Here is a 27193-nt window from a genome sequence, read left to right on the forward strand (position 1 = left end):
TTTAGTTATGACCTCTGAGAAGCCAAACTAATCCTCGTCGACGTGCATTTTCCTTTTGCAATGAGACTTGTGCATGATAAAAAGAGAGGATTTTATGTATTAACAAAACAATCTAAGATGCATCTTCAAAGGCATTCATTTCTCCTTGATCTGGAGCCACCGCCCTCTTGAAGGCTCCAAGGACATCCAGTTTTCTGGTGATCAGAATTAGTTTTCCTTTCTTTGTCTTACGGAGATGGAATAGATGACTGTGCCTAAGACCATATAGTGGTGGGCTGAGGGACGTTTCGCAGACCATCATCCTTGAGTTTGTCCTTTTCATGTTTCTGCTTTACTTCTTCATCCAGTAGGAACCGGCTTAACACATATTTCCTATTTAACATTTTTATTGAATACTTTTCAAAATGAATTATTTCCTCGGTTCATTTTGAACACATTTTTTTCCTGCCATTTAATACTTTATATCACTAGGGGAAAGAACCATTTAATTCTTTCATACATTTATGAATTCTAATCTTCAAAGAGTGTGAGTTCTTCTAGTGATCAACTTACGTCAAATTTACAAGTATAATTTGCTACCAAAAGATCTTGAACGGTTTATGGTGCACACGTTTTGGCATTCCTTATTAACAAATGTAATCAGGCAAAAGCCCACAAAAATATGTATTCGTGGTTCCTCTTCAAAAATCTACCATTTACTCCTGTTTTCTAATTAAGGCTTTGAAGGTTCAAAATCCCTTTGTTGTTAGCTCCTTTGCAAATTCTCTGTCTGAATGCAGAAAACAGGAGAAGGGAGTGTCCCCATCAAAGCACAATCAAACCAACTGAATTTTAACCAGGTAAATTGCTGATTAGCTTTGGATCATTAAAGAAATAGTATGAAAGTAATTGGGGCAGGCACAAGTCCTAATTGTGTGATCCCAGGGGGCTTAAAACATTGTTTGAAACAGTCAACTCAAAGTACTGTATTCCATGTCTGATCTTTATGCTAATTTGAATACTAGGATCGTGAAGAAAAACTTCTTTAGAAGATTTCTTGAATCCCTAATTGGTATATAAACATTGTCACTCCTATGCTGCCAAAGTTGTGAAATATAGTATACTATGTGTCTCCTATAGTGATAACCAGTTCTACAGCAATTTTTCTTATTGTCGTAGGCAGATGCAAATATATTTCCCTCATCTTACACAAATGGTGGCCTTCTGTACACATTGCTCTGCTCCTTGATTTTCTTCCACTTTATGATATATCCTAGAGAGCTTTCCATAACAGTGCACAGAGAGCTTCCTCTTTTAAAAAAAAAAAAAAAAAAAAAAAACCCCATAGCATGCCATTGTGACAATGTACCATAATTGACCTGACCCTTCCCCTACCGGTCACATGGGTTGTGTCAGTCTTTTGCCATTAAAACAATGTGCACTGAAAAGCCTCATGTTCATCAGTTTGCATGGGACAGGTATATCTGTGCTATAAATCCCCAGAAGTGGTATTGCTGGGTCAAAGGGTGAATGCAGTTTCCAATTTTGATAAATAAGTAAAATTGTCTAACCATCTTGTATGGGAGTGTTTCCCCAGAGCCTCACCAACAGAGGCCATTGTCCAACTTGCTGTGCACCTGTGCCTATCTGATATGTAAAGAGAGGTATTTCTGTGTACTTTGCATTTCTCTTCTGAGTGCTGTTGAGCATCTTTGCATATATTGAAAGGCCATTTACGTTCCTTGTGCAATGTCCACATTCTCTATTTAAGATGGTTCTTGATATTCATTTTTTTAACCTATCTATCTTTATAATCATTCCCCAGAGTAATATACATTGTTGACTCTCCACAAGTGTGTTGGAAATAACCTGAGAGTGAGTCCTACAGTAATGTGGCTAATTCTAAAGGTCTTGTATGAGTGGAAGTGGAGCTAGCTCACAGCAAACTCCAAAAAGTGTTAAAAAGCTTGCTGCTGAGAGTCTAATTCCAGGAGGATGCTTATGTTGTTAGTACTCTGTTTGTTGGAATTGTGACCATTTTTCAAGGAAGTGAGAGGTTCCACTTTAAATACTCAAGACCCTGGGAGAGTCTTTAAGAAAATAGTCTCCTCTTTTCCTCTCAGATCAAGGTGCACCATTTTAATATTTTAATATTTCTGCACATTGGGGTGGATTCGTATCAGTCTTCTTGAAGATTGGGGCTTTAGGATCAAAACCAGCTAGAGAAAAGTTGCATGGGTCTGAGTTTTCAATGTACATTTCTTTTAATAAGGAAAATCATTTAGTGTTTATAAATATGCACAAGTACTTATTTTATGTTAATGATCCAACTACATAATCGTATGTGATTGCCATTATCTCCTCTGTAAAATGGGAATAATAAGCATTGATACCTACATTATAAGGTTGTTATGAAGATTAATTGAGTTAGTGTTTGTCCACCACTTAGAATAGCACCTGGGGGCCAGCCCGGTGGCGCACTCGGTTGAGTGCGGCACTTGGGAGCGCGGCAGTGCTACCGCCGAGGGTTCGGATCCCATATGGAGACCGGTCAGCTCACTGGCTGAGCGCGGTGCGGGCGCAACGCCGAGGGTTGCGATCCCATTGCCGGTCGCGGTACGGGCGCGACACCGAGGGTTGCGATTCTGTTACCGGCCATGAAAAAAGACAAAAAGGAAAAAAAAAAAGAATAGCACCTGGTACAGAGTATTATATAAGTGTGTGTTAAATAAGTTACAGAGTGGTGGTTGTCAAGGATTGTGAAGGGTGTGAGACTTTGCTATACTTTCGCACTAGTGACTTATCCTGCCACTGTTTCTTGGATGTTGGCAGAAGACACAAGGTTCCTGGGTCAGAAACAAAGACTTCATTACTCTCTGCACAGCACGTAGCAGGAACTTCATGTTCACAGTGGTTCTCTTTGTCCCCAAAGGCACCCAATGGGTAGGGTGTAGGGAAGGGAGATATCTTTTCCTCCTAACCTTCTAGGTTCTTTGCTGGGGCCCCTGTTACAAAAAACAGATTAACAAGGGAAGAACAAACAGAAGTGTGTGAACATGTATATCTCATATACACATGGGAGAAACTCAGGGTTGAGTAAATCCAGAAAAGTGGCTAGAACTTGAGCTTAAATATCATCTTCAGTTAAAACAAAGGAAGAAGGGTGTGGAGGAGGCAAGTTATGAGAAGATGACCAGGAAAAGCACAGTAAACAAGGAGAATGTTTGTTATGTACATTTAAGCAACTTCCTTCTCCTTTAATAAGAGTATTTGGGGTTGAGAGTTACCTTCTCTTCCTAGCACAGAGTGCGAGACACCTTTACAAATGAACATTTTTTTGTAGATGTAAATTTATCTTACAAAAAGGAAACTTAACACCTTTTTCAATGCTTACTGTTTCTCAAAATAATCAGCTCAAAATAATCTTTATGCCAAAAAGAGATATTTGGGGTGGCATATTCCTGTCTTCTAGAAGGGCAGCACAGAGGAGCCCTGGTGGATGTTGTGTAGGTGGTAGGTTTGCCTCATGGGTGTAGAATCCTGAGCTGAGGGAACCTAAATCTTTTATAATGGACAATAAGCATGTCTGCCCATTGCTCAGGAGGGAGACACTATCTCTATCTTCCAAGGGTGTTTAATATAAAAAAAGTTCATGAAAAGATAGTTTGGAACAAAGGGAGTCAGTGCCTCTATTCATAAAATGTGCAGAAGTGCTAGTGAGCCATGGAGAATTTTTTCCTGATAGTAGTCCAGTGAAGTGTCTTTTCACCTTTGCTCTTAGAGCTCTAAGAGCTCCCCAGAGCTGCTTGGGGCAGGAGGAGGGGGTGTTGCCCAGACACAGAAAGTGGGTAGAGATAAGGGCGCAAGAGCCACCCTCCAGTCCCCTGCCACTCCAACAAGAAAAGTTCAGGTGTTTTATTCTGCTTTTCTGCTCTTCCAAAATATTGGGCTTCTGGTTAAGATTTCATTTGAACAAAAGAATCTTTCTTTAAAAAAAAAAAAAGAAAGAAAGAGGAAGAAGTCAACACCAAGTCTAGTATAATAGCGTTTGATCTTATTTTGACAATGATAAAATTATTTAGTAAGAGAATCACTCCCGGCAGTAGATTTGGAAGCATAATATCAGAGACCCTTGGGTAAAGACGCTAATGTGCTACTTCTTAGCTCTGTGCCCTTGCGTTGATTCCTTAAACCTTCCCTGTTTCCTTACCTGTAAATTGAAACGGTATGGATAACTCACGGGGTTTATATAATGACTATTCCACCTCAGCCTCTGAATGAATACACACCCACCCATACAGAGGCATGTATATGTGGATACATGTGCACACAGTGGAATAATGTATTAAAGGGCTATCATGATCCAAAAGCATCTCTTTAGGCAAATGTGTATGTGCATGTGTTTTTGTGTGTGCATGCATTCGTGCATATATGTTTGCATGATTTTTTTGTTTTGTTGGCAGCCATCCAGTACAGGTATTCAAACCCTTGACCTTGGTGTTACCAACACCACGTTCTAACCAGTTGAGCTAACTGGCCAGCCCCTGTTTGCGTGTATATGTATAAATACTCCTGTAAAGTGTGAGAAAAGTGTAATTTGTCGCTAAAAAGATATACCCTTGTAGGACAAATTCTCCTATAAACAACACCAAATGTCATTAAGGGACATGATCACTTATCATTAGTTTTCATATTATAATCCAAAAAAACCATTTCTTCTTTATCTGTTTTACTTTTCTTACAATAGTTAAACTCTTTTACAATATTACACACCTTATATTTGAAACTATACTCAGAGATGAAATTACATTTATATTCATGTTTACGTATTTATGTCTTTAAAGCAAAAATGAAAATAATAAGCAAACAGAGCAGTAACTACAAAAGGTAGAAATGGAAAAGAATGCATCTTCGAGGGCACAGTGCCAGGGGTTGGTGACCCTAACCAACTCTACAACCGTGAATGTGACCATTTGGATGATCTTGTTTCCCAGCGCTTTGTTGGTACAGAAACATGACTTAAAAAAAAATTATTTGAAATAGTTACAGATCAGGGCTGGCCGGTTAGCTCACTTGCTTAGAACATGGTGCTGGTAACAGCAAGGTCAAGGGTTCGGATCCCCTTACCAGCCAAAATAATAATAATAATAACAATAATTACAGATCCGTAGGAAGTTGCAAAAAATGTATGGAGAGGTCCACTGCACCCTTCACCCACCTCTGCCCCCTATCCCTAACTCCTTGGCAATCAGTAATCTGTTCTCCATCTCTTTGTTACTTCAAGAATATTATATACATGTAATCATACAGTGTGTAACCTTTTGAAATTTTTTTTTCACTCAGCATAATTCTTTGGAGGTTCATTCAAATTATTCCATGTATCAGTCTGTCATTTTTTCCTTTTTGTTGCTGAGTAGCATGCAACAGTATGGATGAACCACCATTTAAACGTTCGCCTTGTTGAAGGACATTTGGGTTGTTTCCAGTTTAGGGCTAATACAAATAAAGTTGCTATGAGCATTCGTGTACAGGACTTTGTGTGACCATAAGTTGCCATTTCTCTGGGATAAGTGCCGAGGAGTGCAATTGCTGGGTCATGTGGTAAGTGCATGTTCAGTTTTGTAACAAACTGCCAAACTGTATCCCAGAGTGGCTGGACCATTCTGCATTCAGTTTCTCTGCATCCTCCCCAGCATTTGGTAATGTCCCTATTTTTATTTTAGCCATTCTGGTAGGTGTACAGTGGTATATCATTTGTATTGGTTTTTAAAAGGTGAAGAAGAAATACTTCATAATCCAATGTAGGTGTGTTCAATAGCTCCCAGATAAAATTCCCACACCCCAATAGGCTTGTGTTGGTGCATGACTGAATTGTCAAAAATATCTGTGATTGCTGGGTCTTCAGTTAAGCCCTGGCTGAAATATTGAGAGCAAAAAAGGAGCTGCGATGTACAAAATATATCTTTAATCAGTAGATTGGCCTTCAATTTATACTCTGAGAAACACAGAGAATTGATACTTGCTCAAGACATGGCAGACCCCACACTCCCACGCATGTTAACTTTGGGGAAGAGACATGTTGAGTATCAGGAGAAATTGCGGAGACTATTTAGATCCCCCCACCCCAAACATATTCCCTTGTTTTTGCATTTGCATAAGTTAAATAGGGACATGATCCATCTCCATTGTCAGTATATGTGCAGATACGTGTATATACACAAACATACATCCACAGGCTCTTTGGGCTTGAATCCCAAGTATTCCCCAACATCCAATCTAGATTCTTCTAGGTTAGAATTTCTCAACCTCAGCATTTTTGACATTTGGGGTTTAATAGTTCTTCATGAGGGCTGTTCTGTGAGTAACATGTAGGATGTTTAGCAGAATCCCTGACCTCAACCCACCAGATTCTAGTAGCACTCCCATCCCCCCAAAATGTTTCAAGACATTGCCAAATATCCACTGGGGGCAAAATAAACCCCTCTTTGAGAATCACTGGTTTAAACAGAAGACAGAGAGAACCTCAGGCTTCAAGTTGGCTCCCTGGGTTGGCTGAAACTTAGTGAGAATTTCCTTGCCACGAGGAGGCAGATTTCGGTGCCTGCCTGGTAACTTCTGATAATTACCAATCTCTTTAAATTTGTTTTTGCATATTATGGCTGAAGATTAATGCTTAGTGTACAAAGATATCAGCCCTTGTTTCTTAAAGAGCTTATAGTCAATGCTTACAAATACAAATCAACACATATAAAACTTCATGCAAGCATGGCTTTGTTTTACTTTGTTTAGGTATTTTATCCCTTATATGAGATATTATGATTAGGAGATATAAAATTTAATAGGTAGTAAAATATTTCATAAATAGGGTATCTTTACAGAGAGAATTTTATAGAGAAATTGGCAAAATTTCTTCCTGATTTAACGTGTTTATCTTTGAATTCTTTTTCTTTTACTTTATTAAAACACTGAGTTTATTTCACATGTATATTTTTGTCTCCCCACCATCTCCATGTCTGACCACCAATACTACTATGTCCTATCATAACATTCCATACATACTCGCAACCAAGCAAAGGGTGGAGTTCCATCGTAAAAACTAAACAGGCATTTTGGACAACACATTCTTGGCAATGGAACCCGGACAACATTTATCAAACACGGTAGGGAATGTTCTCACTCTGCATTATAAAAAGGACAGCCAGATATGAACTACAGAAATGAAATAAGACGGAAAATTTTAACAAACCATTTAAACTATTTTCTTAAAGAGACTTCCTCCACTGCCAGAGGAAGCCTCCCGGTCAGTCATCCGGAAGCAATTCTTCACATAATTGATGAACTTGGCTTCCACTTTGGGAAGAGAACCACCTTTTCCTATACTTGCTTGCATTTTTGCTTTATCGTCTTCTACAGAACTAGGTCCTTTTGGTGTTGTAGGAGTTTTTTCCCTATTTCTTTGAAGGATTCTTTACCTTTTGGTCTTGGTGTTGATGGTCTTGAGTCTTTCCCATTCTAGTTGGATTTTTGTCTATTTTCGGCTGGAGTGTCTCATACAGATTTCTTCACTGGAGCTTTTTCTTCAGTTCCTCATCATCAAAGTCATCATCGTCATCGTCATCATCATCATTGTCATCAGCAGCAAGTTTTCCCTTTTTCTATGGAAACCTGCTACCACTTCCAGGGGCAGATCACTTTCCAGATAGACTTAAGAGTGTCGCATCCTCATCCTCTTCATCTTCTGATTCTGCATCATTCTCCACAGCTGCTAAGTGCCGTCCACTGATATGCACAGGCCCTGAGCCACACTTCAACCGTAAGACCACAGGTGGTGTTATCTCAAAGCCCCCCAGGGAAACCGTAGGCTGTGCAGACACTTTCAAAGCTGCCAGTGTTACCTTAACTAGACCGCCCTCATAATTCACTGCTCCTGCTTCAACAATGTGCAGTTCATCCTTTGCACCAGCCCCAAAACTGACCCTTCTTAAAGATAACTGGTGCTCACTTTCATCATTACCCACTTTCAAGTGGTCATCTTTGTTGGCCTTTAGTTCACAACCGAAAAGATAGTTCTTGGGCCTCAAGGGGCTCATGTCCATGTCCATTGAATCTTCCATGGGGTGGTGGCATGCATTTAGGTGGGAGAGAAGGTGGCCAGAGAGAAACAACTATGGCTCCAAAGAACAGCTGCACAGGACGGAATCACACCAGGGAGTATCTTTGAATTCTTAATGGCAGAGGTTTTAAAGCCCTTTAAAGAACTCCAAAACAGGCAAAAGAAAATACAATAGTATTTTAAAATTTAAATTATGCTCATATGGTAACAATAATTACTTTATTATACAAATTATAGAAAAATCACATATTTTTACTTTCAATTATATTTAGAGTAAAAATATATTTTGTACTTATTATATTTTAATATATTATATAAATATATTTCTACTTTAGAATTCAAATAGGGTGAAATAGTTATTGTTTGAAATACTGTAAATAGTGATCTTATCTATATTACAATTCAAATATGTATCTTATATTTACATATACATTACAGATTACCTGAGAAAAGAATAAATTATAACCTCTTGTAAAAAATAAAATATCCCTGTGCCAGTTGTTCAGTTTAAATTTCAATCTTATTTTTCATCCTTACCTCATTTTATTAGTAAGAGAATATAAGTTGTTAAGTTAGTGCCCGAAGATTCAGATAGTAGTTATCATTAACTCCGTGCTCTCTATGGCCCTGACTGTAAATTATGCCATCGAGTTGTGTTATAATATGAATCCCCCAGGAATGCTAAGCCAGTCCAGAATGAAGCATTCCTTTCTCAGGAATAGAGATTTATAAACTGCCTGGAGGTATCACTATTTCTAGACAAAGGTGTGCCTTGAAGTTTTCTTGTTCTTTTCTATGTGTTTGTGATCCCAGCCAACAAAACTCAAGCAGCACTTCAATACAGCAAAGCCTCTTGGGAGTATATGAGTTTAGTAAAAAAAACTCACCAAGAAAAAATACACTGAAATGCAGACTGACCCCCAAAATAATAGAATTAATTTGTAAATGTATTAGTTTCATAGCATGACAAATAACACTCAAAAATACTTTGAAAATACTTGACTCAATTTGAAAAATGCCCAAAGGGATTTGTAGATCATGTTGAGAGAAGGCTTTGGAGGAAGAAACATTATAGCCATAAGAGCCAAGAAAATGATCTTCCTCTGTTTATAGGATTACGCAGAGGAATTTTTACTTCTCAAGTGAAAACACAAATTACTTGTGTAGGCTAAAATCGCCCTTGGAAGAGATGGTACAAGTTTTCTTCATATAATTTATATTCCTCCAGAAAGTCTCTATGAAATTATAACATTTTAACTTCACGCATTCTCCCTGTGACTCCATTTAAGATCTGTTATAGTAACACAATACAAATTCCCCTCTCCTACAGAGCCCTTATGTTTTCTACAGAGCAAGAGGTTCATTTATTTTTGAAGTTCTATAGCAAAGAGTTGTTAGAACCCCAAATAACAGATCTCTAATTTTCCGATATAGCCTGATAAGCTCTCTATTTTTTAGGGACAGCCACCTTGTCTCAACTGTGCTCATCTTTGCCTTTCTTTCCTCCTTTTTAAACAATGAATGTAGTATAAGGTGACGTTTTAGGGTTACAAAGTCTTCTTACAAATTGGGGTTGATTTGCATAGGTTCTAGCAGCAGGTGAGCGATCTTTCCTGAAAAGACTGCAACTCGAGGTGACAGACAGATTAGTAAATCCATAAAACGTCATTAGAGAATATAAAAGACTTCAAATTTTTGGCAATCCTGTTAAACAACTCTGTGAATAAGTCTTTGACACCTGTATGGTGGATGGATCACACCTGAATTTTCCTCAATGCCTAGTACAAAACTTACTTACTTGTCTGTGGAATGTGTGCATTACTGAATTAATTAATTGAAAATACAATTTTAAAATGTACCACATTGGCTATTTGGGATAAATTGTCACTTCCATGTAGTAGAACTTCATAATGGAAGCTGTAGGGATTTGCAAATACAAGAGTACTTCAAAACGTTCATGGAAGGGTTTGTAGCATCTTTCAATTGTATTTTTCCATAAACTTTTTGAAGTATCCTCGTACTCTAGCTGGTATTAAATCTCATCGGAGGCCCTCAAGTTGTAACATGATAAGACAGCATATTTAATACCAGAAAAAATTTCATTGTCAGTCTTAAAAATGTAGATAGCAGAGGCAAAATGCATTCATTTTTTTTCTAACAAAGCCTTCTAAAAGCCTTTTAAACTGTACAGTAGTGTTGAGATTTTTAACTTTGAACCAAGGGTAGAAAATGTAATTTCAAGAAATGGAGAGAACATCTGATTAGTTCTAGCCTAAGGCAATGAAGTCATACTAGATTTTAAATTATTGTGTTCTTCATAATTAATGTCAAGAGAGGTTCCTCCCTGTGGCTCATGATTTTCTTGTAAAAAGTACGTACTGCCTTGTGTTTTAAATTTCAAGTTTTCTCATGCAGCCCTTGTCTAATGATCAAGCAAGTTTGGGCATATAATACATTTTAAGAATCTATATTTAAAGAGTATTTATTATTCAAGTAATATATGTATTTTTCTTTTCTTAATTCTGAAAGATTATTTTTGGCCTTTGGCTCAACTATCTTTTTTTTGTTTTTTTTTTTAAGAATATAATATTAAAAATCTGGACAGGTTAAAAATCTTCATTTATCTATAAATGTTAACTAATGCTTTACTTTCCATTCGTTAAACTGCAGAAATTCTTTTAAAAGTGTGTTACCACTGACATTAACATATCTTTTTCACTTACAAATGTGCGCCAATCTTTGGGTTTAAACCACTGTAGTAGCTGCTTTAAACCAAAAAGCTCCCCAACCAGTTCCTTATTATCACCCTTGCCACAGAATCTACATCACTGAGAGTTAAAGATTCATCTCTTGGAACCTTGCCGTGTTTGAATTTCCATCATGTCACCCACTGCCAATCCCTTTTTAATGGCCCCCAGGAATGCTAGCACAATGGGATTGTCAGAAGGCCCATTCCAATGGGGGACATAGTTTGTTCTTAGATGAAATATGTAGCTGTCTCCTTGTTGCTTTTACCTATGTTTGGCCCCCTCTACACAACACAGAACACGTGCAGTTACTGTTTTCTGACAGTCCTTCAAAGACAAAGCTAATGTGGCCTTCTTGGGTCATTTTTCCAGGTTAAATATGCCCAGATGTGTTTGATTTTGACTCTATCCGTTAGGATCAAGCAATGCTAGTAAGTACAAATGTCCAACACTTAAAAGATCTGTCCACAAGAGAGACCCATCCTAATTGGAGGAAAGAGATACCACTCAGTTTCTGATACCCAGTGACCTTAAAGCAGCCACTATTTTAAGCTCTCTGTGCCTGGATTATAGCGACCTTGCCTAATTTACTTAAGGAGTGGAAATTGAGTCTTTGCTGGTAAACAAGCAATACTCCAATGGCAAGCATCTAGAAACTGAGAAGCAAATTGTGAATGGACAAAGTTTGAATTTTGTTTCTTGCCTTATCTGGTACCCCATGGATATTTGCAGTATCTTATAGACATGTGTTAGAGGACTCAAAATACTGATCAAATAAAGGAGTCCTAAGATGGGAGAAAAGAAAAAAAGAGGGCAGAGAAGAAGGAAAAAAGGGGACGAGGAATTAGGAGCTTTCTTCAGACATTTGGAAAGTTGAAGGCAACTTAAATCATTTTGAACATCTTAAGAAATTACATCATTTTATATATAAAAGAATACAGACAATGTGATGGCAATATGGTGTTTAGAGGTTGACAGATCCAGCCGGTATCTCTCTAATAAAAAGTAAGGTTGTGATGAGCTTAGATGAGAAGCAGTACTTGGCATACACCAGGTGCTCTATAAATATTTGTTGAGTACATGATAGAATGAGCATGTGGTGGCAGAGTGATGCCCCGAATGGTGTTGCCTAGATTCACAGGTGTCCCTATGAACTGTAAGAAAAACTTGTAGGCTTTTTTCAGCATTTCAAAAAACCTAAAGGATATTGTACAATCAATTACTTTTTCAACAATTGTTTCATCAGATACTTCTAAACCTACGGGTTTGTGAAGTTAAAAGTGAAGAGGTTTTCAAAAATATTGTGCTAAGTGAGAGGAGCCAGTCACAAATGGCCGCATATCGTATGATCTATTTATATGAAATGTCCAGAAGAGACAAATCCATAGAGACAGAAAGTAGGTTGTGGTTGCCAGGGGCCGGGAGAAAGAAGAATGGGGAATGACCCCTAATGGGTGTAGTGTTACTTTTTGGAGTCATGAAAATGTTCTGGAATTAAATTGTGGTGATGGTTGCACAACTCTGTGAATACACTAAAAACCACTGAATTGTATACTTGAAATGGGTGTTCGTGATATGTGAATTATATCTCAGTAAAGCTATTTTTAAAAATAACAAGTACAGCACTTAAACATATAAAAAAGAAGTGGTTCTTGGAGATTAAAAGGTCAGGAACCATTTACTTAACCCCGGATTAAAATACTCTTATTCCATGACTTTCAAAGGAACAAGCAGAATATTCCTGTGACTGTTGGAAATGGAGGTGAGCTCCAGTTCGGCCAGTAGTCACTCACGCCCTTCCCTATTCCCAAAAATGAGAAAAAATGTGTGTGTGTGAGAGAGAAAGACAGACAGACAAGGGCAGTGTTCAGAGCAGGATCTATGGACAACTTGAGACTATTAGGGGACAAAAGTGACAGGCTGTTTGCACCATTCTCATACCATCAGAATCTAGGCCAGGGTCAGCACACTCGTTCATAAAGGGCCAGATAGTAAATATCTTGGGCTTTGCAGGCCGTGCAGTCTCTGCTGAAACTCCTCAGCTCAGCCATAAACTAGGTAGACAATTGGAGGTAGCTGTGTTCCAAAAAAGATTTATTTATGGACACTGAAATTGGAATTTCTTATAATTTTTAAAAATTTCTTATAATTGTCATGAGTCACGAAGTAATATTTTTAAAAACTTTTTTTTTATTTAACCACTTAAAAATATAAGAGCCTTTCTTAGCTTGCGGGCCACACAAAAACAGGCAGAGGGCTGGCTTTGGCACACAGGCAGCCTGTTGGCCGTAGTTCGCAGACCCCTGCACTAGGCTAATGGCTTAGAAAGGAACTCTACTAATCAGCACGTTGTTGGGAAGCGCGTTAAATTCCTTAAGCCAGTGTACAACTTAAAGCAATAATGCTATGTTATGTTTAAAGGCTGAGCTTTTGAGAGACTAAATTATAGCAGTTAACTTTTTTAGCAAATTATGAAAAAATCAGCTAATAAGAACTTTTCTAAAGAGTATTCAGAGTATAATAATGCTACCTTGTGTGGTTCTGAGATTTTTATTTTTAAATCAGGGAAGCTATGAATATCTTGAACTTTGTCCATTAAGAAGTCTGCCAAGGCTGTGAATTTTAAAGCCATGGGAATTTTTCATTGCCCCTGGCTGCTGAATTTTAACAGCAAAGTTATTCATTAAGTCCACATTTTTTTAAAAAAAACTATCAACAATGCTTCTTTATACTTTATCTGCATTTGATACACTTCCAGAAAGATGATCTTTAATTTGGCTAATGAGTGCAGCCATTGTTATTTTAATGACAAGTAACTTACAGAAAGAGAAAAGGTTTTTAGCAACCAAGTCTCTTAAATCTGGAAGTAAAAGTCCCCGATGTTCAGACACAGGAAGAAGCAGTTGGTGTAAGATGACTCCTTTGCGACTTGACCACTAGGACACTGGAAATGCTTTCTGGGTAATGAGCCAGAAATACAAAAGGAGGAAATATGTTACAAATATGTTGGCCACTTTATATTGCTCTTTTCGGGTTTATTTTGAGATTTTAGCACAAATCAGAAGTTGAAAGAATGTGGAGATTTGGGGGAGCATCTCTCCTAGTCTTCCCAACCTCCAAATACCTGGTCTGTCAAAGAAGTGTTAAGGTCTATTAATTTGAAGAAAAATTAAACTTGTAAATATTCACTAGGAACATAAATAAGAGAATTCAGGGGGAAAAAATCAAATGTTGAGTTCACCACAGTTTCTAGCATAAATTTCACTCTTTAACTGAATTTTTTTTTTTTTTGATGCATAAATAAGTGAATAAGTGATTAAGTGCCTACTAGGACTCAGTTCTCAGCCAGACCCTGTGGAAATCCAAGATGAGTTAAACGTGGGCTCTGCCCTCTTGGGGCTTATGGTTTTCTCAACTTTACAGTAAACCCCAACAGAAATATCCAAACAGATGCAGCAACTGATGATCTTTCTTTCTTCCTAATTTAAAACTCACTTTCCTTATTATTGGTCAGAGTAATGGATACAGCATTCTAATGTCAAATGATTGTTTCCACACCATACAATACTCTAATTGTCAAGGCTAAAGTCTGCTTTAAAGGAGGTTAATGATGGCTCTGTTCTTATGATAATAAAGAGATAAAGAGATTATTTACAAAGCCACCTCTTCTGAAAAAGTGAAAGCATTTTATGCAAATGACTACCTCAGTTCTTCTCGGTGATATTTCAGTGTTTACCAGTTTCTGTTACATGGCCCTTTACCATTTTTATTCCTCCTAGCAGCTCTATGATTTAAGCATTACTGTTATTCTTTTTACAAATGAGAACGGTGAGGCCTGGAAAGATTTTTTTCTTTAATGTGCAAGAAGTACCAGAGGTGATAAGATACTGGGAAAGTTTCAAATTCAGCCATGTCTGATGCTTAATCTCCTTCCTTCTCTTTCCACCAAATATGATTTACCAATCACTGCTTCTATTTTACCTACAGAAAATTTAGAAAAATGAAGACATTGAAGAGTATTCAGACTTCCACCTATCTTCTTACATAATCCTCGATCGGCTCATTATAGGAAAATGGGGGCACTGGAGGTTTGGAGAGGCAGAGTGAATGCTCTAGATGTAGAAAGAAAAGTTCTAAGCAGGTAAAAGACAAACTGAGTGAAATACACCAGATGGGTGCATGAGCTGGAAAAGATGCTAAGCGCTAAGTAAACCGAGTGGTGGGGGCCACGAAGGTGGAGAGTTCGGAGAAATTGATCATTAAGTGGAAGGTGATTAAAATCCTCCTAAGCGACAGAGCAGAGGTCAAGAGCTAAGACTTGTCAGGCAGGATTGACTGTAGATACTCGAAGGGTTAAGAAGTGAGTCAGAGGCCCGAGATTGGACACTTTATTGGAACTGATTATCACTGACCAGATTCTGTGACTTAGGAGACAGACGTGGCCAGGATGCCATCCATTGGCGTGGTGGTACAGTAGAGAAGGGAAGGTGTATTCATTTACTATTGCTTAGTAACAAATTAGCACAAATGTACCAGTTAAAACAACACCCATTTATTAACTCATGGTTCCGCAAGGGTGGCCTAACTGTGTCCTCTGCTCAGGGTCTCACAGGCTGAAATCAAGCTGTTGGCTAGACTAGGTTCTTATCTGGAAGCCCTGGGGAAAAATCTGCTGCTAAGCTCACTGGGGTTGTTGGCAGAATTCACTTTCTTGCAGTCATAAGACTAAGTTCCTTGATGGCTATCAGCTGAGGTCCACTCTCTCTTTTAGGGGCCATGACATACCTTCTTGTGTGGCCATCTCCATTTTTGAAGCAGCAACAGCAGTGAGTCCTTTGTACACATCAGATCTCTCTAAATCCCTCTTCTTCTGTCTGCCAGAAAAATCTGTTTTTAAGGGCCCATGTGACCAGATCAGGCCCACCTGGATCATCTCCCTTCCTAATGTCACCTGTGCCCCGTAACACAACACAATCCGGGGACTGATAGTGCCTCGCATTCACAGGTGCCAGGGATTAGGGTGGACATCTTTGGGCTGCCATTTGAGAAAGTCTGCCTACCGCAGAAGGTGACGAAGACTTTCAGCTGCTGCCTTGCTCCTTTGTGAGCCACATGGCCTATGGTAACAGCAACTTTGTGGACAACTGGCCCACCCTCTCCTAGGGTTAAAGGGCAGAAAAGAAATTCTGTGGCTTTTTCTCCTCCTCTGACAACTGGATTCTTCCTGTAAGGAGGTCTGCATTTTCTTGTTTTGGCGTGCTCTTCTCTCCCTGACACCTCCTGGGTGTTGGTGCCAAGAAGCACTGGAGGGCAGATGGGCCATCGGTTTATGGAACTTAAGGTTTTGGGGACAAGACATGCTGGGGACCCAGACAGCACAAGAGGGCAGCACAGAGCAAGAGCTGGTAGATACTGAGATGCAGACTCCCCTGGTCCTCGCCCTTTCTGAGATTACGTGCTCATTTGTCTTCAAAACATCCTCTCACCCAAATGTGCCTCCTAACCTAGACCCCGCTGAGTCTATAGTAAGAACATGGCAGATATAACATGTGCTGGCCACAGGCATATCACAGAACACCAACTCACTAAAGATGTGCTTCATGGAACCTCAGTTTCTCCAACTAAGAAATGAGCTAGAATTTATTAAAGGATGAGACATTTAAAATGGAAAAGTTCACCTTTTGAATTTAAAGGCCATTTTTTACAAGTCTGCTACTGCAGCGTGGTGTTTTACAACCTATTTTCATTATCTACCCCTCCCCCACCCCAAGAAACCTTGTCAAACATTTTTTTCTAATTGCCCCCTTCCGTGAAACTTTAACATGAAAACTGTACTGTATGAGGGGACTTCAAAAGGTTTGTGGAAAAACAGAATTAAAAGATAATATGAATCTTTCCATGAAGACCCCTCATATATCTATTTATGTATATCTGTGTTTTGTGCATTAAAAGAGTAAGATTTTTTTTTTTGCCACCAAGAACTAGTGTTCTCCCTCTTGGGGGCAATAGTGCCCCTATTGACAGTGCATGTTGTAATGAGGAAAAAGAAGTTGCTCATATTTTTGTATTTACGAAATCTTCAGCTTATATGGTCTATTTGATTTGGCAAGTGGCTGTAATACTTTAGCTGTACTAAAAGGTACTTAAGATTAATCTTGAGAAGTCAGAAGAGCCTTTCAACTTGAAAAATCACCCAATATATTATGATTAAAATAACAATTTGCAAAACAGAATGTAAAGTCTGATCCCATTTTTGTGGCTCAGAGGTATAGAAAAATGGCTAGAAAGATCAATCTATGAAATGCTGTTTCTTAGTGGTTAGTTCCTTCTCTAGGTGTTTTGCTTTTGGGGAATGTTATAAATGAATACATATTATATTTGTGTCAAGAAAAATACTGTTTAAAAAGTTAACCATTCTTTTTTGCCTTCAACGTTTAGGATTAATGGGCAGTGTAAACTCAATCATTCACATGCAGCAAAAAGAGAAATATTTTATACGGCCCATTCATGACTCTTTTAGATCTCTAGAGGGCTTCAAGCCTCAAAGTTTATTGTTGCATTCTTCTTAATTCTGGTTGAACGCATACACATTATTTTCTGCAAAGAAATACCGCCTACTAAAGAGTGTTCCTTCTCTTATAATAAGGTTTTAGTGTCCCCAGGGACCCCTTAGTCCTGTTTACTTTGGATATTTCAGGAGTTACTGTTGGGTTTAACTGTGGTGAGTCTTTAAGCCCAGTTTTTAAATTCATAAACTGTCTCTAATCTTAGAAAAATGTCAGGTTACACTTTTGAGGGGTTTGGGAACTTGACATTTTGTAGCCCTTTTGGGGTGTAGGCTGCTTCCATCCTGAGCACCTTGTTCCAATTTATGTCAGGAGGAATTATATACAGGTCAGGGCTGAGAGCAGGGTATAATTAATGGGGTGGACAAGTGGATTTTTAGTGTTTCATAAAATAAAATGGAAATCACATGTGCTTGGAACTGTTGTGTGTGTTAAAATATTTACATTTATTCTAGTAAACATTAATTATAACTGATATATATCTCCTGTGAACTCACTAACTGGGAGGTCACAAGCCATTGTTCACTGAGTAGAAAGGATGGATGACAAGCTAGTTTTATATATATAAGGGGGACTTAAGGGGATGTTGGTGAGTGAACTCGTGGAAGTAATCCAGTCTTAGGTTTTTCTCCTAATTTTCTCTCCTGTTTAAAGCACCCACGTGCCAATATGATCCAGATGTCAGTTACCTTCTAAGAGAGGAAGGGGAGGGTTTAGCCTGTGAATTTTCTTCAGAATGACTCCTGGTGAAGAAGGGACACATGACCAATGCTTAACTATTAGTCTTTTATTCTTTTAATTAAAGTTTAGCAGTAGTTGAAACACTATCAGAATCTACACTAAATTTTTTTTACATTCATATGTCAAAATTATTCAATTTTTGAGGATGTAGCAACAATATGTTGTTGAGGGAAGAGATCTTTAAGAGTCAGAAAAACCCTGATCCTAAACTGGACTCTTCTGTGAACCGGCATGGCCCTGGGCGAGATGCCTTAATGCTGAGCCTCAGTTTCTTCATCTGCAGAATGCAGAAAACGATACCTACTGTTTACAATTTGGTAGGGATTAGAGCCAATTTATATGAAGTGCCTGACAAATGGTAGGTATTTTTTAAAATGCTGGCTGTGGTTATATGAAAGAATGGTCCAACAAAGGAAATTCAAAAGAAGCCTTATCCAAATCGCATCACATATCGACCATTTGGGTTTTAGGTATATTCATACATTCTTTATTTTGCCCATTAGTCTGCATGCTCCAAATAAATATTATTTCCATTAAGTGGGCAATTCTTTATATATATATATATTCTTTGTTTTCTGCAGTGAAGAATCAATACAAAACAGACTAGTCTATCAGGGTATAACAGTTACCTAAGTAATGTATCGTGAAACCTTTTTGCTCTTTTCTAAGGAAGGTATTTAAGCATTTTATGGAAAGGCAAGTTCATATAGAGTTAGCAGGTAACAATCTACAGTACTTCCTGATTGAGACTGAAGAGTGTTCGATGGTTCTAAAAGACATGGGGCTGCTTCTTCAGACTCTTGACCCAGGGACTTCAGGTGCACCCAGTCAACTTGGAAATCACTGTGGAGACAGACGTTGGAACCCAGTCACCCTCAGGCCTTGGCACCACTTTCAAGTATCCCAGTTTAGAATGTCTCTACAGAACTCTCCAAGGTGTTTAGGTCTACAATATTCCCTGAGGGAGTCTTGAGAAATAAAAAAATGCCTCCGTTTCGGGGATCATTACCCTTCTTCAGGGCAAGACTTGATGAGAAGAAATGATTGAAAACAGAGCAGATAGAAGGACAAAATGAACAAGAAGAAAAACCCATTGATCTTGTCTTTGCAAGGTCTAGACTGAGTTATGGATTCAAATCGAAAATATATACTCAATATATGTATCCTCAAAATATACTCCACACATTTGTACCCAAGACATTAGTTGATTCAAAACAGTTGTTGTCCAGAAACACCAATACCATCACCAAATTTGACATTATTGATCTCCCTACAAGGAGGAGATCTTTCTGTAGGACCCAAGGTCAGGTATTCTGATCCCTTCAGCTTTGTTCAGTCTTTTATAGAAATGTTTATGAAAACCCCACTGCATGCCCATTAACAGGGTTCCTGGCACATAATAGGATCTTAAAATAAATTGGCCTAGTGATGCTTTGTGAATGAGGGCATGTTAATACGCACCCCTGCCCCCCAACGGCCAAGAAAAAGTGTGTGTGTGAAAGACAGAAACAGAGAGACAGTGTGAGTGTGTGTGTGTATTTCGAGAGTCTTATCTTCCCACATGCAGTGCAAGTTATTTGGAATTGTAGAGTTGGAAGTGATCTTACCTGACATTTTCCCAATCTCCTACCCAATGCAGGAATTTCTTCTACAGTGATACTCACCAAAGGGCAGGAAGCCTAATGTAAGACTACAGGCCTCTTTCTGTTGAGCAATAATTTGATTCAATATGGCGTCATTATTTGGTAGCTCAGGGTGACATGGTATAAATTTCTGTGGAAATTGGAATGGGGAGCCCAAGTGAGGGCTGGACTGGTTGTGACCACACCATAGGAGGACATTTGGGGGGCCAGTTTTGAGCTGCCATTATATTCCACTGCGAAACCTAAACACTAACACTTCCTCAATGAGTTTAAATATACACATATATTTAAACAAAGTATGACATGGTCTTTAATTTGTGCTAACAAAATTGATTAGAAGTAGTATATTAAAATTATTACTTATTTTTACACTTATTAAACATCAGGTAGAGAAGGAGGAATTTTTGTCAATTTTCTTTAGCACACAAACATACAGAAGTCTCAGCTTACCTGAATTATGCCAAAAAATCAAAACTTTTTATTAACCACAGTTTTCTACATTGTACTTTTCCAGGAGATTTGTCAAATACAAGGAAGAAGGTGATACTATGGATTAATGTAAAAATTCATGGTCATGGATACAATTATACATTCAAGTCAATCTCCTCTATTTATGATCACATGAAAAAAGATCTTTTAAATGATGATCTCAAGGAACAATTACCTAAGAACCTTGAAATTAGATCCAGTATGTGGTTTGTAGTTATGCAAGTAAAGTGGACTCAAGCATTTTAGAAACGTTTCAACAAGGATTTAAAAAAAACAAAAGGTTTTCTATTTGGGGTTCAGTTAACCAGAAAATTAAATTAACCAGAACTCTCTCATTTCCAGAGAATTTCATTTAATTGAGGTTTGACTGTACTTTTATTATCATCTTAGTTCCCACGCGGAAATTAATTCCATTTTCCAACTTATTTCTTGGAAGGTGTTTAGCATAGTTATCACCTTTAATGAGCAGGATGGAGGTGGCTTTTTGTTTTGGATTTTAATTATTACTACACATATATGTATATATGGAAAGAAAGCTCGTGCACAAGCGCACACTGGCAGAGGTATTAAAAAAACATGAGTAGTTAATGCTCTCACTCCAATTTGACTTCCATTCTTCTAAGTACACTTTTCCTTTTTCAAACCTGCCTTCTAGAACTGAGAAGTGTTTTCCCACAAACGGAGCAGTGCTTTTCTACCCTGTTTATTAAAGTAGTGCACAGAAGGAAGTGCACCATGGTAAAAATAATTTATATGTGAAATGATAATGTTTTGCTAAAGATAACCAGGAAATGAGGAGAAAAAACCCTCAAGTAGCAGAGAGTCCAGATGGTCTTTTTTTTTTTTTTAATGCAGTCACTAAGGAGAAAATTTAGCTTGATTAAGAAGAAACTGATCTTGATTTTCATTCATCAGTTTTGAGGGCCTTTTTTTAAATGAATACACATGTAGACACAACACACAAACCATTTTCATTCAGCCAGATGATTACAGATGATTTTTTGTGCTATTGTGAACAAGATTCCGCTGATGAGAATGTGAAGTCTTAATGATAAAGAAGAAAATGGGTTCCCAAGTCTCAGCTATGAAAAAAGTTGGAATTTGTCCACTACCCTAAAGACCCTCAATCATTACCATATCCATCATATTGTTGTAGGGTCTGGTGTTTTGTTTTCTTTTGATAGCCCGGAATGGAAGAAAGGCTGTGTACCACAGTGGCTAACTAGGGTTTTGTGACCTGGCGTAGACCAGGGGTGGGGGTGGGGGGGAAATAGAGGTTTTGGAGTTCAACACCCCAGGGGGCTAATGTGCATAAAGCAACTGCTCCAAAGGACCTGAGTTTAATCCTCGGAGCTGCCAGTCAGGATCAGGATGAAGAAGCATCCATGCAAAGAATTGCTTCTGGATGCTGATAGGCGGGGGGCGGGATGGGAGCACCCCTCTTTGGACTGGTGATGTTTTGGCAGTTGATGTTCGAGGAAGGGTAGCTGGCAGTGGCTCAGGCACAACAAAGCTCCCTTCGAGGAAGTCACCAGCATCCCTGCCATCATCTGGCACCCTTTGCCCAGCGGCCCGGGAGTGTGCGATTTCCCAGTCTGGCCTCTAAGGAAGAAAATGACTAAAGTTGTGAAACTAAATATTTGCATTCCTTTAAAAGAGAGACAGTCACTTGGAGGAATTTGGAATGAAAAGAACAGATTTAGACAGCTGGCAGAATTGTTTGGAACTATGCCTTGAATTGAGCGCCCCTGTTGACTTAGTTAAAGTCAAGCTAAAGAAGCTATATAACAAGAGATAACCAACCAATCTTTACCATAATAATCAGGCATTAACAGTTGTTTCTTTCAAAAATGCAATGTTTTCTCATATAATCATATGATACTTTCTCCAATTAGCATTCATATTAATTATCAAAAGAAATATAACTCCTCTTCCATAGAGCTTAGCCTCCTTGAAAGCTCCCTGTTCTTAAAGCTAGACGTTTTTTCATTAAGTGAATTTTTAAGACCTATATTGACTCTCAAGTACCGAGTCCTTTCAATTTTGCCTTTTCTTATATTTAAAAAGCCAGCTTCTTATCTAATTTGATTCAATGAAAGGATAAAATGTACAGGATGAAACGCACACCTACAATGCATTTCAATGAAAGGATAAAATGCTTAATATCAAACATTTCCCCTTTAGATACTGATCAAGCAAACAAAGAAGACACAAAGCAAAATAACAACAAAAGGGCCGGCCCGGTGGCGCACTGGATAGTGCGCCGCTTGGGAAGCGCGGTGGCGCTCCCACCCGAGGGTTCGGATCCCACATACAGACCGGTTCCCGCTCACTGGCTGAGTGAGGCGCGGGAGCAACGCCGAGGGTTGCGATCCCGTTGCCGGTCCCCGGTCCGGTACGGGGGCAACACTGAGGGTTGCGATCCATTGCCGGACACGGAAAAAGACAAAAAGACAAAAAAAAAAACAACAAAAAACCCTTAAGCCAAGTCTTTAAGATCATAACTTTTGATATTAATTCCAAATTAATGTCTTGTGTTCATGTTTTACAAGTCACATTTATAATTTTTCTCAAAGATAGAACAAGCAAACATTTTGATAATACAAAAGAAAAAATCTCTGAGTTTAGCTTGCCTTGAAAGTATGTTTTAAAAGACATTCAGAGCTTCATAGCATTTATGGGATTTGTTCTCATATATATTATATATATATTTTTTGTTGTTGTTTGTTTTTTGCAGAATTATTGAGTCTCCAAATAAGCTGTTAAATTTTGGTTTTTAGGCCAAAAAGTCTTTGGACTGGGGATAACTCACCCTCAGAAGACTACTTGCTTTATAGCCCCCTTCCATACCCCTTCCACCCTATCCTCCCACAAACCTTCTTATTTGCTTCATTGTGGAAGAGCGGGCACCCACCACCCAGACTTCCCAAGCCCTTGCCTTGGCCTCTGCTGTAGCTGCAAGAGCAACTCTTTATTCACCCACAATAATTGCTTCTGCTGTCATTATCCTTTTGGCTCCATCTTAAGGAGATGGGCTCTAAGAATCTCCTCTTCTGCCGTGTGAGGACATAGTGTTCCTATGTAATGGAAAATGCAGTCTTCAAGGGGCCATGCTGGAAGCAGAGAGACCAAGCTCTAACCTGCAGGCACCTTAATCTTGGACTTCCCAGCCTCCAAAACTGTGAGAAGTAAATTTCTGTTCTTTAAAAATTACTCAGTCTCTCAGGTATTCTGTTATAGCAGCACAACATGGGCTAAGACATCATAATTTCTATATATTTTTTTTTGACCTGCCAAGTGTTCATGGCTTTTCTCTCTCAAATTTTATGCTAAAATAAATAAAGAGGTCATAGCTTTTCAATAATTCACCATGTTGCCTTTTCATGTAAGAAATAGTAAAAGTTGGATTTTAATGCCCTTGAAAAAGAAATCTATCCTTGAGGAGATCTGGAACTAAACATTTAACAACTTGAGAAATTAAATCACAGCTCTCTGCCCAAACACTAGAAGTTTTATACTGAAATTAAGATGTTCTTTGCTTGTTAACTGGCAGGGGAAAAAAAAGTCAAAATGTCAAGAAAGTCTGCACAGATGTGGGTAGAAATATCTCCTTAGCTAAAATAGGCCTGCACCCACCCCTCTACCTTCTATCCTGTCATCCATTTTCTTTCTTTTATTTTATGTGTGGGTCTTTGAGATTATCATGTTTTCTCGCCAGTTTATTTTTTATTTCCTCCGTTAAAATGTAAGCTCTCCAAGGGCAGGCCTTTGCTATCATATTTAGCACCACATTCCTGCTGCCCAGAGCAGTTCCTGGCACACAGCAAGACCTCAAAAAATACCTGTGGAATGAAAGAATAATGAAAGAAGTGGCTTTCTGGTTTTACTCCAAAAGAAGTAGTTCTAAAATTTAAAAAAAAAAAATCCTTAGTTAAAAAAGCCAAATTGATGTACATATGGGACTCCCAATGTTATAAAAGTAACAAAACTAGCTTATTCTTCCAAACTCTTAAAATTAGATCAGGTTCAGAGTGAAAAGTTGAAGTTGTAGATCAGACCTCAGGCTGATTTGGGACCGTGAAGGAAGACTATTAACGGCTCTGTTTACATGGGCAAAAATCTGTAGGTGTGACCTACCTGCTGTCTACCAATTTCCTGGTATATCAGCTCATGTCAGAGAGTGGTGCAATGAGGAGCTTGGAGCTGGTGGTAAAGAACGTCTCATGACTTTCTCACTGGCTCTTTTTAACTCAGGTCTTCCATGACTCGGAATCGTTCAATGCCAAGTGAAACTCTGACTCTACTGTAACCAGCCCAGTGCTGATCTGATTTCTAGTGACCACTGTTGGCCGGATCTCCAGGAGGAGACAGGAGTTGTGTCTGTTAGGAGATAATTGTCAATGGATCTTTCAGGTTTCTGTATGTCTTGTTAGCTGTGGGTGCTGACTGCGTTTGTTCCAGACTATTTTTTCAAGGATGTTTGTATAACAAACAGCATTGGAAGACAAAGATAGTGTCTCACTCCAGGGCAGAAGGCAGGTTTGTTGGGCAGGCTTGCTTGCAGTCCATTATAAGAAATTCAGGTTCCCTAAGCTTGGAGTTGCTCAGCTGTGATGCAAACCCCCTGTGTGTGCAGTATGCCCCTGGGATGCTCCATGGGACGTGGGGACAAGAGGAACCAACAGAACACAAAATTCATACCATCTGTTGTGCCTCAAGTAAAAACATTCTTTATCTCTGATAAAGGGGTCTGTCTCTTCTGCCAGTATCCATGAAACTAGCAGGCAAACTGGTTAGCTTCCTAAAGTAGGAAAAAATCTGAAACCTTTCACTGTTCTTGATAGTCTCACATGCCCTGTCCATGCCACGGTCCCTTATATCCTGCAAAATCAAAAATTCTGACAAAGGATGCAATAAGGGACAAGGAGACCTTCATTGAGGAGCAGAGAAGTGAAGTCTGAAAATCATGGTGGGAGATCCAGTGGTATGGAATAGAGGTATGTCAAAGTCCAGGAAATAGATGAGATTGCCTATGTGAAGACAATTATTAAACAGTCATAATGTTAAGAATAGGAATGCTAGTTCATTTAGTATTTGCATACCGATTTTTCATATAAGACACTCCCTGAATGTTATTGAACAAATAAATGGATTTATATCCTTCCTGCTTCCAAAAATGGTTTGAAGAGGGTTCCAACAAAAAATACAGATTATGTGCTGGCCGATTAGCTCCACTGGTTACAGTGTGGTGTTGGTAACACCAAAGTCAAGGGTTTGGATCCCTGTACCGGCCAGCCACCAAAAAAAAAAAACAAAACAAAAAAAACTATAGATAATGAACTTATTCAAAGAAGAGTGGGAAAATGTGATTCAAGACAAGAAGGGAAGGAGGATCTGAAGGTGACAATTTTTAAAACTGCACCTCACTTAATTCTCAAAGGACGCTTTGAGATTATTTTCATTGTGCACAATTGACAGAGAAGGAAACCACGTGGAAGGTAGGAAGAGCATCTGTGAGTATAAGATACGTAGAGTATCTGGCTCAATCTGCCTTTGGGAGCAAATGGCAGAGCCAGGGTTTGAACTCAGGTTTATCTAGTTTCAAGGTACACGTTTCTTTACATGACACCACATTGATGGTGTCAACCTAAAACTAGACCAAGGACACTTGGGCCCACTGAGCTCAGGGCTTACCCCTGAGTTTTCTAACAGCACACCAAAGAGAAAGCTGGATGAAGTGCATCAGCTAAGAAGAAAGCACATCTGTTCACCACTCATCTGATAACAGAAGGCACCCACTGGGAAAGGGAAAAAAGGAAAATAGTAGCAGAACATAAAGAAGAGAAAAAAAGACTGACATTTTTGATGGAGGATAAGATAGGATATGTTATTTACTTTTCTGAACCCCTTCAGCTGAGAGACTGCAATAACCATAGTAATAATTCTTTTTATGTGGTAAGTCCAATAAACTCTCCAAACTCAGATGATGTCTTATGAAATGTGTCATCATGCTCACAGCTTTCACAGAATCTGCATCAGAAGTGAGGTGTAAGGTAGTACCACTGTGGTGTGGCCAAGCCAGTCTACTGCAGTAACGTTAGCGACTTACTCGCTCTGATTGTTTCTCAGCGCAGTGCCCATTGCATAGTTCCCCTAGAAGTTCTCGAAAGCTCTATTTAAAGGTTAAATTTAAAGTGTAAGTTAGTGTGCTGTGCAATGGAGTTTTTTTTTTTTTTTCTTTTTGTAAAAAATTCAATTTCCTTAGGACTGTGTACTAAGTCAGCTCAGTTATTTAGCAAAACCAGTATCTTATTCTAGGTAGGGCAAAACACAGATCTAAAAATTTTAAGAAGTGGATCATGGGTTGAAAGGGGGGTGATTTAATGTGATTTGAAAACAGTTTTAATTTTATGTTACTTTAAATTGTGTGCATTCGTGTGTGTGTGTGTGTGTGTGTGTGTGTGTGTTTTAATGATAACTTAATTTTAATGTCCCAGACTTAAAGATCTGTGATGCCTGGAAAAACTGCAATTCATCCATTAGCATTTAAATGTGTTAAAAATATTCTTGCTCGAATTTCTCCGAGAAGCCTCCCGCCTTTGTTCTGTACAGACACACAGTCCCGACGCTGTTTAATATCCTGTTTTCATTTGTCATCGCCGTTGTCCTTTTCATTGCCATGTTCCCATCGTTCCCCTTCTTTCATGTGGTGCTTTACAATAACAATTCACAACAAAAGAATCACTCCTCTTTCTGTTGCCTTTTTTAAAAAAAAGACTTCACCCCCTGACTGTAGGGCTTCAGTGATCACGGGAAATGTTTGAAGCATGTTCCTCGTAATAGTTAACCAGGAGTTGTGAATAGGGTTAGTTTTCTTTATTTTTTAAGATCATGCAGTAGCTTCAGGGTATTGTG

At 38.6% G+C, this 27193-nt stretch overlaps 1 protein-coding gene and 1 pseudogene across 1 annotated transcript in view; one reads left to right on the plus strand and one right to left on the minus strand.

Moving 5' to 3' along the window:
* The window catches only part of MID1 (midline 1), a 156127-nt gene that overhangs the window by 8885 nt on the left and 120049 nt on the right, over positions 1-27193 (plus strand). The gene's annotated exons all lie outside the window — the stretch shown is intronic.
* LOC103589297 lies at positions 7234-8093 on the minus strand (annotated as a pseudogene).

Source organism: Galeopterus variegatus, unplaced genomic scaffold, assembly GCF_000696425.1.
Source record: "Galeopterus variegatus unplaced genomic scaffold, G_variegatus-3.0.2 Scaffold37, whole genome shotgun sequence".
Classification (NCBI taxonomy): Eukaryota; Metazoa; Chordata; class Mammalia; order Dermoptera; family Cynocephalidae; genus Galeopterus; species Galeopterus variegatus.